Source organism: Podarcis muralis, chromosome 15 (genome assembly GCF_964188315.1).
Source record: "Podarcis muralis chromosome 15, rPodMur119.hap1.1, whole genome shotgun sequence".
Classification (NCBI taxonomy): Eukaryota; Metazoa; Chordata; class Lepidosauria; order Squamata; family Lacertidae; genus Podarcis; species Podarcis muralis.
Window position 1 is genome coordinate 35,579,476 of NC_135669.1, and position 15,144 is coordinate 35,594,619.

General features: G+C 46.4%; 1 protein-coding gene across 5 annotated transcripts in view; it reads right to left on the minus strand.

The window, feature by feature from the left end:
* CALN1 (calneuron 1) overlaps positions 1–15,144 on the minus strand; it is a 130,635-nt gene that overhangs the window by 78,594 nt on the left and 36,897 nt on the right. Inside the window, exon 1 of one of the 5 annotated variants that reach the window (XM_028708556.2) lies at positions 9,755–10,333. The exons of 3 other annotated variants lie outside the window; for them this stretch is intronic. The gene's annotated coding sequence lies outside the window, so the exon portion shown is untranslated. Of the gene's footprint in view, positions 1–9,609; positions 9,723–9,754; positions 10,334–15,144 lie in introns of those variants that run through there. One more of the 5 variants, XM_028708557.2, reaches the window with a different exon arrangement.

Here is a 15,144-nt window from a genome sequence, read left to right on the forward strand (position 1 = left end):
TTTAAACCAAACACAGGCTGTGCCCATAACACTGTGCGTAGAATTTAAAAGGCAGCGGTGTTTACAGATGCTCTATCCAATTAATATTTTCTATTTGACTTCCTTTAGTAATGCTTTCTTTCGAAATGTTTAAGATCTTTTCTTTCTTCCTTTCTTTGCCCACTTTGCTGTGCTAAATGTGCACATCTGTAGTTGACCTCTTTTGTAATGAATTATTTTGAAATCCTTAAGACAATATTTTAGTTTCCTGTAAATTACGTTGCTTTGAATGCGTACGTATGCCATGACTGACTTTCTTCGGTAATGTTTTATTCTGGACTGTTTCATTTGACGTTTTAATGTGTTGTGAACTGCATTGAGGTTTTCTCCCTTAAAAATATAAAGTGGTATAGAACTAATAAAAATAATAATAACACTCCTGCAAAAAGAAATCAAATCAAATCACAGCACTTGACTAGAATGGAAGGAAGTAAACCAAAACAAGGAATATGGGATCTACAGAAGTACATGTGATCAGTGTAGCTTTAGCTGTTGAAGAACTACTGCAGTGTGTTCGTGCGAGAGTGAATTTTCACTGGAACACAAGAAGAAGCCTTATCCCCGGTCAAACCCTCCGTCTATCATGCTCAGTAATGGATACACTGAGTATCTGACAGCAGCTCTCCAGGGTTTCAGACAGGAGAGTCTAATGATGCCTCTGGTAGACCCCAGCATCCTTAAATGCAGAGCATACACTGTACCACCGAGCCACAACTAGAGGCAGGGGAGAAATTGGATCCGGTTCATATTGAAAGGTGGAACCCAGCTAATTTGAAACAGAAAAACAACCATCCTTCAAAATCCACACTTCTGCACATTTTGCCAAGTGATGTATATGAAATTGAATATGCATGGGGTTAAGCGTGCATACAAGTGCATATATTAACGAATCCAGCTTACAGAAATGCATTATGATATTAGGAGAAAGTACACTGCAAAAAAAGAAATGTGTGCAAAGGTGTGTATGTTAGGAGAAAGTTCCAGAAAGGTGCTGGTGAATTTTCATGCGGGCTTGATATATATTTTTTAATCACAGCCTCTTGTGGAAATGTGGAGAACTGAATTTAGGACTTGGAACAAAATGGAAAAACCGAAATTGATTTGCCGATCGCTTGCTAAAATTCACATTGCCCTTTGTCAGGCTGGCAGCTCATAGACTCATGTGCTCTAGTTAGCTCCTTCAATACCAGGAACAGTCCCAATTTTCCAAAGCCTACCCCTGATGAACCACTCAGGCCCAGCATCACCCAACGCTATCCTGAGAGACAACTGCCTGGGTCTCACCACATTGTCTGACTAGGATGTGAGAGAAGTGGGTCATAGGACCTTAGGACTGGGCATATCTGAGCTCAGTGTCTCTCAGAGCTGCTGTGGGAATAACGGAGGTCTTTGGAGGAAAGGTAGGGTAGAAATATAAATACAAATACATGCACACAGGTGTGGACTCATCCTAAATGCTATTGATGGAGGGGGCAGTTTGTGTTCATGCCATTCTTATAGGCCTCTCTGGCTGTCCACTGCCAGGCACAGGATACTGAACTAAATGGATTCCATGTGTTCCAGCAGCACTGATCTTTTTAACAGAGAATGCTCATCTTAACAATTAGGCCAGGCTTCCTCAAACTCGGCCCTCCAGATGTTTTTGGCCTACAACTCCCATGATCTCTAGCTAGCAGGACCAGTGGTCAGGGATGATGGGAATTGTAGTCTCAAAACACCTGGAGGGCTGAGTCTGAGGAAGCCTGAATTAGGCTAAATCAGTGGTTTTCAACCAGTGTGCCGTGGCACCCTGGGGTGCCTTAAATGATGGTCAGGGGTGCTGCGGACAGCACTGGCCTCTGTCCCTCTTTCTTTCTTTCTTTCTTTCTTTCTTTCTTTCTTTCTTTCTTTCTTTGTTTCTTATCTCTCCCTCCTCTGATGCCCTCTCACGTCTATGCCTCCCAAAGGCTTGCACAACTGTTTACTGCAGCAGTCCTGGCTATAAGCTCCCCAGGTGAATGGTGCCTCTGGGGGGGGCCCTCTCTTCGGGGCAAGGGGGGCAGCTCAGAGACCAGGGGTTGTGGCAGTAGCTGCCCAGAGGACTCCCAAGGAGAGGGGAGAGGAGAGGAGGCTGAGGGAACACTCCACAAGGGAGGGTGTTTGGAAAAAGGTGAGAGGCTGCCAGCTCTGCAGGCAAGGGCTGATATAACTGGGTTCCTGAGCCCTACAGGGGTGCCACAGAAAGAATGTACAGTAGTTGGTTAAGGGAGCTGTGGACTCAAAAAGGTTGAAAACCTCTGGGCTAAACCATTCATCCCTCTAACCCAGTATAATCATCATTATCATCATCGTTTTATAAACTTCCAGCTCATTCAATATATAGATCATTAAAACCATTAAGACATCATAAAATTATAAAAACATAAAGTACAGAACAAATGACTAACAACGAATCAAATTAAATCTCTGGAAATGAGTGGCGAAACTCATTGTGTGCAGGCAGCAAAATATCAGACTTGTGGGTGCCTGCCCAATTTCACTGGGGACTGCGCCAGCTCCAAAGTGCTGGTGCCACTATGCTATGCTAAAAAGCTGTGGGACAGTCAGGAGGGCTGCTTGAGATGATCAAAGTCATCTGACCGGGGTATAATACTATGCAATTTGAAGAGGATCTGATTTACTGCATCAGACTTGTGACTGCATGTACATGCCAGACTTCTCCCTGGCATGGCATTCTCTCTTCCCCTACGTTCCCTAGCACCCCCCTCCCCCCCCTCCTGCCTCCCCTCCATCAGACACTCTTTTTGTCTCTCTGCCACCCATATCTCTCCCCTTTCTGTTCAGCTGCTGATCTGAACATTGGAAAGTACTAAGAAACAAAAGCTCTTCCAACTTCCAACTTCCTCCTATGTAGGATTTAAAGGATAAGGAAAGTTACTGCTCTGGCCATCTCGTGATGGAGACACTGATCAAGGCTTTCATTGCGCCCATGGGTGCCATGCTGATGACCTCAGGATTAGGCACTTTTTTTGGAGGGGGGAGATTGACATATGTCAACAGCATACATATGGCAACTATATCTGTTGCTCTGGAGGGTAGGACCCCAACATTAGGAAGTACTTTCGGATGGTAAGTGGAACAGACTCCCTCAGAAGGTGGTGGACTCTCCTTCCTTGGATGATTTTAAGCAGAGGTTAGATTGCCATCTGTCATGCGTGATTTAGTTGAGAAGAAGAAGAAGAGAGTTTGGATTTGATATCTCGCTTTATCACTACCCGAAGGAGTCTCAAAGCGGCTAACATTCTCCTTTCCCCTCCTCCCCCACAACAAACACTCTGTGAGGTGAGTGAGGCTGAGAGACTTCGGAGAAGTGTGACTAGCCCAAGGTCACCTAGCAGATGCATGTGGAGGAGCGGAGACGCGAACCCGGTTCACCAGATTACGAGTCTACCACTCTTAACCACTACACCACACTGGCTCTGAGGTTAATTTACAAAGCTCTAAGCAACTTAGGTCCAGGGTCCCTCTGGGACTACCTGAATCCTTATACCCCAGCTTGATCACTGAGAGCATCAGCAAGGGTTGTCGCTGGAGTTGGTGAGGCTTATTTTTCATCAAAATCAAGTCTTCAGTGCTAGTGGCCTGCTCCCGTGAAGTGCTCTTCCAGCAGAGATTCAGCAAACGCCTTTCATGATAACCTTCAAACATTTGCTGAAAACTTTTCAGGCTATGCAAACAATTAAGAAAAGAAACATTGTCCATAATAGTTAACTGGTGATCCGTAGGACTTTTATTGCACTATAATTGCTATTCTTTTTTTCCTTAACCAAATTGCAATACACAAATATTTTTAATAAATTTAAAAAATGAGACTGGGTGGGTGGAAGAATCATGTACGTTGTCATGAGTTCCCTGGAGGAAGACTGAAATAAAAATATAGCCTATGAGTTTAGATAAAAATAGTTGCATAAGGAACCCTACAGGGCAAGCAAATTGCAGCAGACAACACAATAAATGGGTCAGGGAGCTCTGAGTTCAAGCCCCACCTCTGTTGTGGACTTACTATAAGGCTCAGGAACATGGGAAGATGTCTTAGAATTAGTGAAACCAACGCTGTCTAGCTCAGTAATGCCAACATTAACTGGCAGTATATCTCCAGGATTTCAGGCAGGATTCTCTCCCAACCCTAATTGCGGGTTTTTGGGATTGAAGCTAAGATCTTCTGCATGTAAAGCAGAACTACACCCCTTTGGGAACACCAGTCCTTTCTGGTCTCAGAGCTGTACAGTGGAACAATTGCATTGCCTCAAAAGATTGTCTTCTCTGCAATCATCACATAGATCAGAGATAAGAAACCTATGGTCCTCCAAGTACTGTTGATCTACAACACCACCATCCCCAAGAATCAGTCATGCTGTCTGTGGTTGAAGGAGTCCAACAACATATAGTGGACTACAGGTTCCTGCCCCTGACATAAATGACAGGTGTTGGCCTAGAACAAGCTTTCTGAAACTTTGATCTTTGGCTGTTTTGGGACTACAGCTCCCATCATCCCTAACCACTGATTCTGCTAGCTAGGGATCGTGGGAGTTGTAGTCCAAAAAAGCAACCAGAGATCCAAAGTTGGGAAACCTTGGCCTAGAAGAAGAATAAAACCCCAAAGACAACTCAAGAGTCACAACAGAGTGAACAGGCTTTTATCCAGAAATGGAAAAAGGCTTGACGATGAAGAGTGTTGGAGAACTTGATAGCTTGTGACTTTTTTTGGTTGGTCCTAACAAAGATGTTGGGACACGGGTGGCGCTGTGGGTTAAACCACAGAGCCTAGGACTTGCCGATCAGAAGGTCAGCGGTTCGAATCCCCGCGACGGGGTGAGCTCCCGTTGCTCGGTCCATGCTCCTGCCAACCTAGCAGTTCGAAAGCACATCAAAGTGCAAGTAGATAAATAGGTACTGCTCTGGTGGGAAGGTAAACAGCATTTCCGTGCGCTGCTCTGGTTCACCAGAAGTGACTTAGTCATGCTGGCTACATGATCCGGAAGCTGTACGCCAGCTCCCTCGGCCAATAAAGCAAGATGAGCACCGCAACCCCAGAGTCGGTCACGACTGGACCTAATGGTCAGGGGCCCCTTTACCTTTACCTTTAACAAAGATGTTGCCCTACTGTGGGTTTTGGAAACATCTAGATGGTAAAACATTTTGAAAATTCCAAAGTGCTGTGGGAAGACACAGTGACAGTACGTTGATATGTGGCTGGGTACATGACTGGAGCTGGTTCCTGGAAGAACTGGGAGGTGTTAATAGCATCTGTTCATTGGAACACTGTGATGCAAAGAAGGCTGTTCCAGAGAAGAGCAATGTTCTCAAGACAAATATACAGCCTAGCAAACATATATTCCTTAGGAAAACTATTAAACCATGAAATAGCTAAGGATTTGCATTGTTAATTCAACAAAGACTACAATGATCCCTAGTATCCATTACCTAAGGTAGAGAAGCAAAAGCAAAATGGGAGCACAAGGCAGAGGCTGGAGATGGTGCAATAATAATTAGGACTTGACATTCATACTTGACATTCAGGTAGTTTCTCAGAATGCTCGAAGCATACACATTATCTTGCTGCAATCCTTAAAACAACCCAGCAAGTTAGGTCAGAGTCACTGTCTCCTCAAGGTAGCCAAGGCTTATCTGTGGCCTCCATGTGAAGTTTATGGAGGTAGAGTAATTTGACCTGAATTTTCCTATTCAGAGCTCACCCACCCAGCATCACACCAGCTCCCCAAGTTTAAGTGGGTCATCACAAACACCCAAGATGCAAAACTGTGAATTGATTCTGGATTCAGTGGCAGAGCATGCAGTTTTGGGGTAGTAGGTTAAAATCCTGTGAGATTACACTGGTCAACTCTGGGAGTGAACAGAAAAGAAAACCTTCAGAGTGTTCCTCTCAACTAAGGGTCTCTAACTAGAATTCTATCATCTATCTATCTGTCATCTATCTATCTCCCACACTTCATCCCAAAGGGGCTCAAGGCAGTAGACCCATCAACAATAAAAAAGCATTTTTAAACGCATTCTAAAACCAGTTAAAAAGCATTCTCTCAACCAGTGATTTCAGGGTTGCTAGGAACAATACATTTTATCCATCAAATTCCTCTCAAAAGTCAACAATGAGGGACACACACACACACACACCACCACCACCACCACCAAAGAGGACACTGAACAAATGGGGAACCACCACCAGAAAGGCCCTGTCACAGGCCAGCACCAAGCGGGTAGCCCCCAGAGGTGGCACTATCAACAAGGACTCACCTGTCAATCATAGGGTCTCAGGTAGCTGATATTGGGGGAGGTGGTCTTGCAAGTACTTGGGTGCCTATTGATGTTAAGTGCATTGCTGCTACTCACATTAGGGTGTTGTGTGTATTTAATATCTAGTAAGTAAATAAGTGTGTGTGTGTGTGTGTGTGTGTGAGAGAGAGAGAGAGAGAGAGAGAGAGAGAGAGAGAGAGAGCGCTCTTCTTTCTGACAGCAATCTCCATGAAAATCATACACACACTGCAATGGATTATTAGGATTGTGAACAGACGCCAGTAGAGCTTTTTCTTTTTCTATAGAAGTGGACCATTTTTGCGGAGTACATATACAAAGAAATGGTTAAAACTGCCCCTCCTGATACTCTGCCATCTCAATAAAATAAAAATCACCCCCTGAACTTACCACTAAGTAAACTAACAGCCCAGACATAAATGACAGTGGCAAATTTGTAACTTGTGTATTTTTTTAGGCATTTATTTTGAAGCAACACCTTTTGAAACAACCTTTAGGGCTGCAATTCTATACACCAGGTATCTTCAACCTTTTCGGACCCAGGATCAACTTTTAACCCAAACAGGTATTTGCAGACCAGACCCATTTCTTAACCTTTCACCATATTTTTGGATGGTGGTTGTGTTCCTATGGCAACCAACCTTGGATCAAGCCTCAGCCCACTAGTGGCTCCCAACCAACCTGTTGAAGACCAGTGATGTTAACACTCACCTAAATTAATCCCCACTCAACACAGTGGGATTAACTCCCAAGTAAACACATCTGTTGAGACGGAAAAGTGTGACTGTCCAATCAAACTTATATTCAGCATTTCAGGATAACAAGGTTGCAAAGATAACACTTTGAGTGCCTTCGCCAAAATAAGGTGCTAGATTGAGACTAAAGCATTATTAAAACTTCATGAATTTGTCCATTTCTCGAATTTAAGGGGCAACTTTGAATATTTTACTTCTAGCTCCCAAGCGGAGAAGCTATTTGCATTGCCTCCCCACCCCTTCGCATATGTACCGTAGCTCCTAAGTTTCCTATAAAATGAGTAGGTATTTGGTATTCCTGCATCTTGGGCAGAAATGCCATTTGTGCAAACAGCTGCAGGCATGTCCGTGTGCAAAACATGAACTCTCTGAATAGAGAGCATGCTCTGCATGCAGAACGCCCTCACTGTCTATGGGTACAAGGATCTACAGTCCCAGGATTTGACTTGAGAGCACAATAATCTTGCTGGATCAGGCCAAAGACCCATAGAGTCAGCACCCTGTTCTCACAGTGGCCAACCAGATGCCTTTGGGAAGCCCACAAGTAGGACACGAGCACAACAATGTTCTCCCCATCCTGTGGCTTCCAGCAGCTCATATTCAGACACATTGCTGTCTCTGACAGGTAGGAAGCCTGGGACCTCTGAGACAGCCCTGTGGTTTGCCTGCCTGCCAAAACAGCTTGCTTCCTGAACTGTATTTCCACTGTGTACAGAGACCAGCCATGAATTAAACCTATTTGCCATAAGGAAGAGAAATGAAACCAAGAAGCAAACCTGCAACAGGTCTTGAACCATTGCTCAGAGATAGAGCACATGTTTTCCCCCCACGTAGAAGGAAGATGCTCTACCATTGAGCTATGACCCTTCCCTAATCTAGAAGAATTAGTAGACTGACTTGCCTGTATAAATGCAGCTGACCTTCCAATGCTCATTTTAAATTGAGTCTGCCCTATCCAAGAGCCTTGGATTACCTAATAACAAAGTCTCTGTGTAATGTTTTCTTGGGTCTTTGCATTATGCACAAATTAAGGCCCGTCCAGCTTTAAACACATACATAAATTGACATGCAGCCTGACATCCTGTTGATTACTTAATATTCCACCTTTCCTGCCTATTATCACACTACACACTTTACCCCCCCCCCCCAGTTTTCTCCTGAATGGACCTACCTGATGCTTAGCAACTTCATAGTTATTTTTGGAACCCAACCATCTTTCCCAGGGCGCTCAGCCCTAGTCAAGCGAGGTTTCCATTATAAGAGAAGCCTCAGCTCTCCTGCAGAATCTGTGCATCTTCGACATGGAGGGAAATTTGAGAGGGATGGAAGGGGCGGTAGTGAGTGAGAGAAAGGACAACACTGAGATGTTGTTGTTGTTGTTTTCCTTATGGTCCACCCGATGATCTCCGCAGCTGGTTGCCCAGGGAAAACATGGTGTGTGAGGAACATAAGAACCTGCTTTCTACTGAGTTGGGTCCATCTAGCTTGTTGTGGGTCCATCTGTTTAGTCTGACTGGCAGTGGCTCTCCTGTCCCAGCCCTAGCTGGAACCACCTGGGGATGAGCACGGACCTTTCTGCAAGCAAAACAGGTGATCTACCACAGAGTCAAGGCCCTAAGCAATTATGTTTTTATTAACTAAACATAGAAGAGAGAGACAGAGGACTACAAAGGCAGGACTACATGAAGGTAGAGGAGACCACTTTCCCCATACAACCACTCTCACCCTTCCCAAATAAGAAATGAACCCTTCCTGTGACTACTGTCCCTCATTCCTCTGCTGGCATCTTATACCCAGGACACAGTTTTAAGAACAATAATATCTTTCCAAGGTAGAAATCTGAGGGGTACATTTTTTATCTGACACCTAAGCCTTTCCCTGAAGAGCAAAACCTCCCAATGCTAGAAGATGAATGCCAGTTCTGGAAGAGAGCCTTCTCTTAAACCCAAAGCTCAAGCCACACTAAAGAGAAGGGGGCTCTCTCCCTACTCAGAGGAGACCCATTGAACTCAACAGGCATGGCAAACTTAGGTCCATTCATTTCAAGATGGTCTACTCCGAGTAGGACCAACATGGGAAGCAACCCGGGGGCACTGAAAAGGAACCACATTCCAGATTTTTTATTAATATGATAATCTTGTGGCCCTTCAGAAGAACCAACAGCTTGCTGTGGCTTCCTTGCTCATGCTGATTTTATGTAAGCATCTTCCACACCACACACGGTCACCAAAACCCACAGAACGGCTCTCGCTCTGCTTCCGAGGACGCCGCTCACACCCAGCCCTGGAGGGGAAGAATGTCAGCGGCCACCGACACAGCAGACCCAAGCCGGATCAACTCCATCGCTCCTCCGCCACCCTCTCCAGCGCCTTTTGCTCGCTAACAGGTCTCTCCTCTTCAGGATCTCTCCCACCCTCGCCTGTCCTTCGGAAGCAGCTACAGCAGCAGCAGCTGCTGCTGCTGCCTAGAGCCGTCGCGAGCCCCCGAAGCCAACCTGCTCGCTCACCTCCACCGCGGTCCTCGCGTGCCCGAGCGAAAAGCATCGCCGTGCGCTGCGCTCTCTTGGGCACGTTTGGAGAAGGAGCCTTGCGCGCACAGGCGGCGGCGGTGCGCCGAGGAGGAAAAGCAGGGCGGGGGCGGTTGGGTCTTACCTTCCAGGCAGGCGGCTCTGCTGCTCCTACAGGTCTGGATCCCGCCGCCTCCTCAGTCCTCCCTTCCGTCGTGCTTCCCCCTCTTTCTCCGCGTCTCTCCTTGCCTTCTTTTCTCCGCCGCCCCAGATCTCTCACCCGAGGGAGAGAAAGAAAGAGAACCCGCGCCGGCCCCCCAGGGGGTCTCCAGCAACCTCCGCATAAAACCTCCCTTTTCCGAGGGACAGCAGCGGGGGAGGGAGGGAGGGAGGGGGCGCACAGCTCGCTCCAGCTCAGGTGCGCCCAGCTGGTCCCCACAGGTGCCCGGCCAGTCCCCAACGCGCTGCGCTCCGGGACAAATCTACCCAGCAGGTGGCCATGGCAGACGCCGGCCCCACCCGCTTCCGTGGGGATGGGGGGGGGGGAGCGGCGACGCACCTTTGCCCAACGGCAGCTCAGCCACCCAGCACAAGCTCCTTTTCGTGGAAGCCTGGAAAGGGGGAAAGAAATCCTGTTCTAAACAGCCCACCCACCCCCGGCGTGCGCGCTTTCCAGCTCCTCCTGCCTCGTCTCGCCCACGCTAAAACTCCAGCACGAGAAGAGGAGGGGGAAAAAGCAGACGGCTGGTCCTCGTGGTGCCTGGACGCCGGGGTCTCACAGTAACCCCTTCCTTACCAGGCATCAATCACCAACCTTGTCTGTAGATCCCCCCCCCCATAACCTCTGCGGAAATGCGAAAAAGGAGGGGAGGGTCGTAGCTCAGTGGTAGGGCATCTGCTTTGCATGCAGAAGGTGCCAGACCCGACCCCTCCCCTCCCCGCATCTCCAGGTAAGACTGAGAATGTCCTCTGTGCTTTGTATGTTATGATTCAAAGACCTAACAATATGATACCCAGAGGCGTTGCTATTGAGGTATATTGAGACCCTGTATATGGGGCAAACGCTCAATTGAAAACGCTCAATTGTCAGCTGCCTCTGTACTGACAAGTCAGACCACGAATCCTTCTAGGGAAAGGCTGCAGCTCAATGAGTAGAGTTTCTACTTTCAGTGGCGTAGCGTGGGTTGTCAGCACCCAGGGCAAGGCAAGTAATTTGCGCCCCCTAACCCGTGGATTTGCGCCCCCTAACCTGTGGATTTGCCCTAACCCCAGATGTTGCGCTCGGTGTGGCCGCCCCCCCTGCACCCCCCACGCTACACCACTGTCTACTTTGCATGCAGAAGGTCTCATGTTTGACCCCTGGTGTCTCCAGGTGGGGTTGGGAGAGACTCTCTTCCTGAAACCCTGTACAGCCAGTCAGTGTAGGTGATACTGTGCTAGGTAGACAGATGGTCTGACTTTCTCCAAGGCAGCTGCCCGCATTCCAAAGGATTTGAAAACACACACGTACACCAACAAAGAGATTAGTAGTTGCAATCTGATTTCTATCAGTCACTGGGTGCTTCCAGACCATTGCTATGTTGCGGTGTGGTTCAATCACCTCTTGGGAAACCCAAGTCATGCAAGTAAAGCTGGTTGCTCTTCCACCTTCCAAAAACCAGTCCGACTTTTTGCAATACGGAAAGTGATGGGGGAAAGTGTGTGATGCTACTTGCTTGATGCATCTAACCTCCCCACAAACAAATCGGGATCATTCTCATTAAGAAGTCATCTAGAGGCAACCTGTATTCCAAGATCCAACATCTTTCCCGTTGAACCATGGTATTATTATTTTTGTTCTTATTTGTACCGCTCCTTCTGGAGAATATTCCAGCCAAGCTCATGTCTATTCTTGAAACCAATGCAGAACAAACAAATAAACAAATGGCATACAGTGCAAGCCTATGAATGTCTATAACGACTTCATTGACTTCACAGACTGTTGTAATCAAGACTGGAGATACAACTGTAACTGTCCAGGCTCATTGGACGAAGTCTCACAACTAAAATACCGGTACTTTGCATCACATGCTTAGAAACATAGAAAGCTGACTTACACCGAGGCAGACCATTGGTTCATGTAACTCAGCATTGTCCACACTGATTGGCTGTGGCTTTCCATGGTTTCAGGCAAGGAACCTTTCCTAACCACTGAGTGCAGATGTAGACCCCTTACTCATGAGCTAACTCTTTGATCTCTCAGCAATGGAGAACATGGGCACCAAAACGTCTGTACCTCATTGCTCTTTGGTCTAGGTCCAGTCTTTTTGGTGCCCATGTTCTCCAATGCTGAGAGATGGCTCCACCTCATCCTTTGACAGCTCCACAGGTTCTCCAGCAGGTCTACCACCAGAGGGGCACTGTCTGACAGAGACCCTACCTGCTCCTGAGGATCTTCGATCTGTGGGGCGTCTGGTTCATCCTTAGAGGATTCCATGTCTGACACCAGGTTAGCGCCAGGTGTGAGAGAGGGGAAGTAGAAAGCCATTTGACGTTCAGAAGAATGGCACACTCTGGGTCACTCTCACTTCATTGAACAATGCGGATAGTAGTTAAATAATAATTTACAATGGCTACCACTGCCATTACTTGTTACAGTAAGCTTCCCATCCCTAGACTGCAAATGATTGCTCCACCCAGCCAGGAATATTCCTGAAAATGCTGCTCCACTACAGCTTGTGATTAGGCCCAGACCCACTTAGTTTCATCAAGCTTGCTGCATAATTTGCTTTCAGACAACACTTTTGGCTCAATAACTTATTCCTGCGATGTGACTAGGAACTAAAGTGATTTAGAAATGGCATGCTGTCCAACATTTCTCAGATGAAAATAGGGGCATTCTATTCTACAGCAGGAAGCTCCTCCTGCATCTGATCTCTGCACACACATAGATGTCATATGCACATCTACATTTGTCACCTTGAGCCAATTAAAGCTTCTCCATGAAAACTACCTGACGGGATTGTTGTAAAGCAAAAATGTGTGAGGGAAGGGATCATGTACAACATCTTCAGCAGATAAAGGGAATGAAATAAAATTGTAGCTATAAGTTGCCTTGTGTCCCTCTCAGGGAAGAAGGTGGTATATAATACTAATACTAAAATACGAATATGAATACTAATACAGTGGTACCTCTGGTTAAGAACTTAATTGGTTATGGAGGTCCATTCTTAACCTGAAACTGTTCTTAACCTGAGGTACCACTTTAGCTAATGGGGCCTCCCGCTGCTGCCACGCCGCGGCGGCAATATGTCTGTTCTCATCCTGAAGCAAAGTTCTTAACATGAGGTACTATTTCTGGGTTAGTGGAATCTATAACCTGAAGCGTATGTAACCTGAAGCATCTGTAACCCGAGGTAAAAAGGTAAAGGTAAAGGTACCCCTGCCCGTACGGGCCAGTCTTGACAGACTCTAGGGTTGTGCGCCCATCTCACTCAAGAGGCCGGGGGCCAGCGCTGTCCGGAGACACTTCCGGGTCACGTGGCCAGCGTGACAAGCTGCATCTGGCGAGCCAGTGCAGCACACGGAAACGCCGTTTACCTTCCCGCCAGTAAGCGGTCCCTATTTATCTACTTGCACCCGGGGGTGCTTTCGAACTGCTAGGTTGGCAGGCGCTGGGACCAAGCAACGGGAGCGCACCCCTCGTGGGGATTCGAACCGCCGACCTTTCGATCGGCAAGCCCTAGGCGCTGAGGCTTTTACCTACAGCGCCACCCGCGTCCTATGGTACTAATACTAATGGAAACTGAGAATGTTCAGGAACATACCAGAAAGTAAATCCTATTGAACTCAGTGGGACTTAGTTCCGAGTAAAAATGCTTCAGATTGCAGTGTAAGGCTGCACAATCTATACTCAATAACCTGGGAGTAAACTCCATTGAATACAGTGGGGCTTACATCCAAATAAGGCCCTGTTTACAATAAAGGAATCAACACTGCAAGAGTTTCCTAAGAAATGGCTGGCTGCTGAAGCATTTCAGTTAAAGAATTTAAAGTAGACTGGTGACCTTATTGGAAGGGCTTTGTATGCCACCATACCATTTCCTTCATTTGGTGCAGGAATTTCATTTTCTGTGTAAAGAGGACTCCATTTTTGCACCTACACACACACACACACACACACACACACCTTTTAATTGTTCTCCAAAATGTGGAGGGGATGAAAAAGGAAAAATGGGACATTCCGGGATCAAAACAGAAACTGGGATGGCCTCTGTATTTCTGGGACTATCCCTGAGAAATCGGGACACTTGGAGGGTCTGAAATGGTTCTGTACATGGCAGAGCTGCTCCCTTGCTGGATGGAAGACAGGATCAGTTCTGGGCAAGACCAGCAGAGAAAAGAAGCTGAGAAGATCTGTCTAGTTTCAGTTTTGTATACAGCTGGGTAGCAGCAACTGCTACCCAACTGTTACACTGCTAAGTAAAATTTGTTCCTTCTAATCCAGTCAAATATTAGAATTTTACCACCAGGAGATTGCTAAATTTGGTAGTGTAAGGACCACACACATAATGATTAAAGTTGTTTTTTTTAAATCCCCAGGATCTGCCCTGAGTAAATGGGGAGTGATCACCTGGCTGAAATCAAAACAAGGTGATTAATGCATGTAAATTGGGAGTGTGATAAATAAAATTTTATTCTCCCCTCCTTCTGTTTTTCTGTGTCTAATGCTAGATTAGACACAGGAAAACAGCTACATTCCAGGACACCAGTTGGGCACATGTCAAGCTGGTTTCTCTTTGAAAACACACACAGAACATAATGTCTTTCTGGCAGCCTACTGGAAACCGAATCATTGTTTGAGATGTGGGATCAACCAGCATATCTTTTTGAAACAGTTTGATTTTGATAAGCATGGGAGAGGTGTGAGTCGGCTGCAAGATTTGGCCTACACCAAATCTTCAGAAGGCTTCAGAAAATCCAAGGCTTCAGAAACCAGTCCACCTTGATTTGTGGCATTTCATAGACTGCCCAGTTTGGCTCCATCTGTGCCTGCTTTGTCTCTCTCTCAGCTCTTCACAATTGCAATGCTTTTCCCTTCATAACATTTCCCCCGTTTTGATGGAATATTAAATTTGCAGTCACACTAGCCTCTCAAGGAACAAACCCTGGCAAATTACTGGCAGATAGACCCAGGGTCTTTTGTGCTGGGCACCATTAAAGTTGATTCTTGAATGGGAAGAACAATTAATACTACGCAGAAAGCAAATCCTATCATCACCATCATTTTTTTCCTGTTATTTCTCACATAGAATCTAAAACAGCCTAAAACATCTGCAAACGTAACATCAAAATAGGATAAAATCACTGCCACTGATTTTGAGCTTGACCTGTTGCTCACAATGAAGCTTTGCTTCTGCATTCTCCCCTCCCTGCCCTTAAGCTTGGAGACATATGTTCTGCTTTTGCAAAGCTGCTTTGTCCCCAAAGCTCTAGGATTGGTTGATTCTTGGTAAATCATCCCCTCTGATTACAAGCCAGACCTGTCAGTCACAA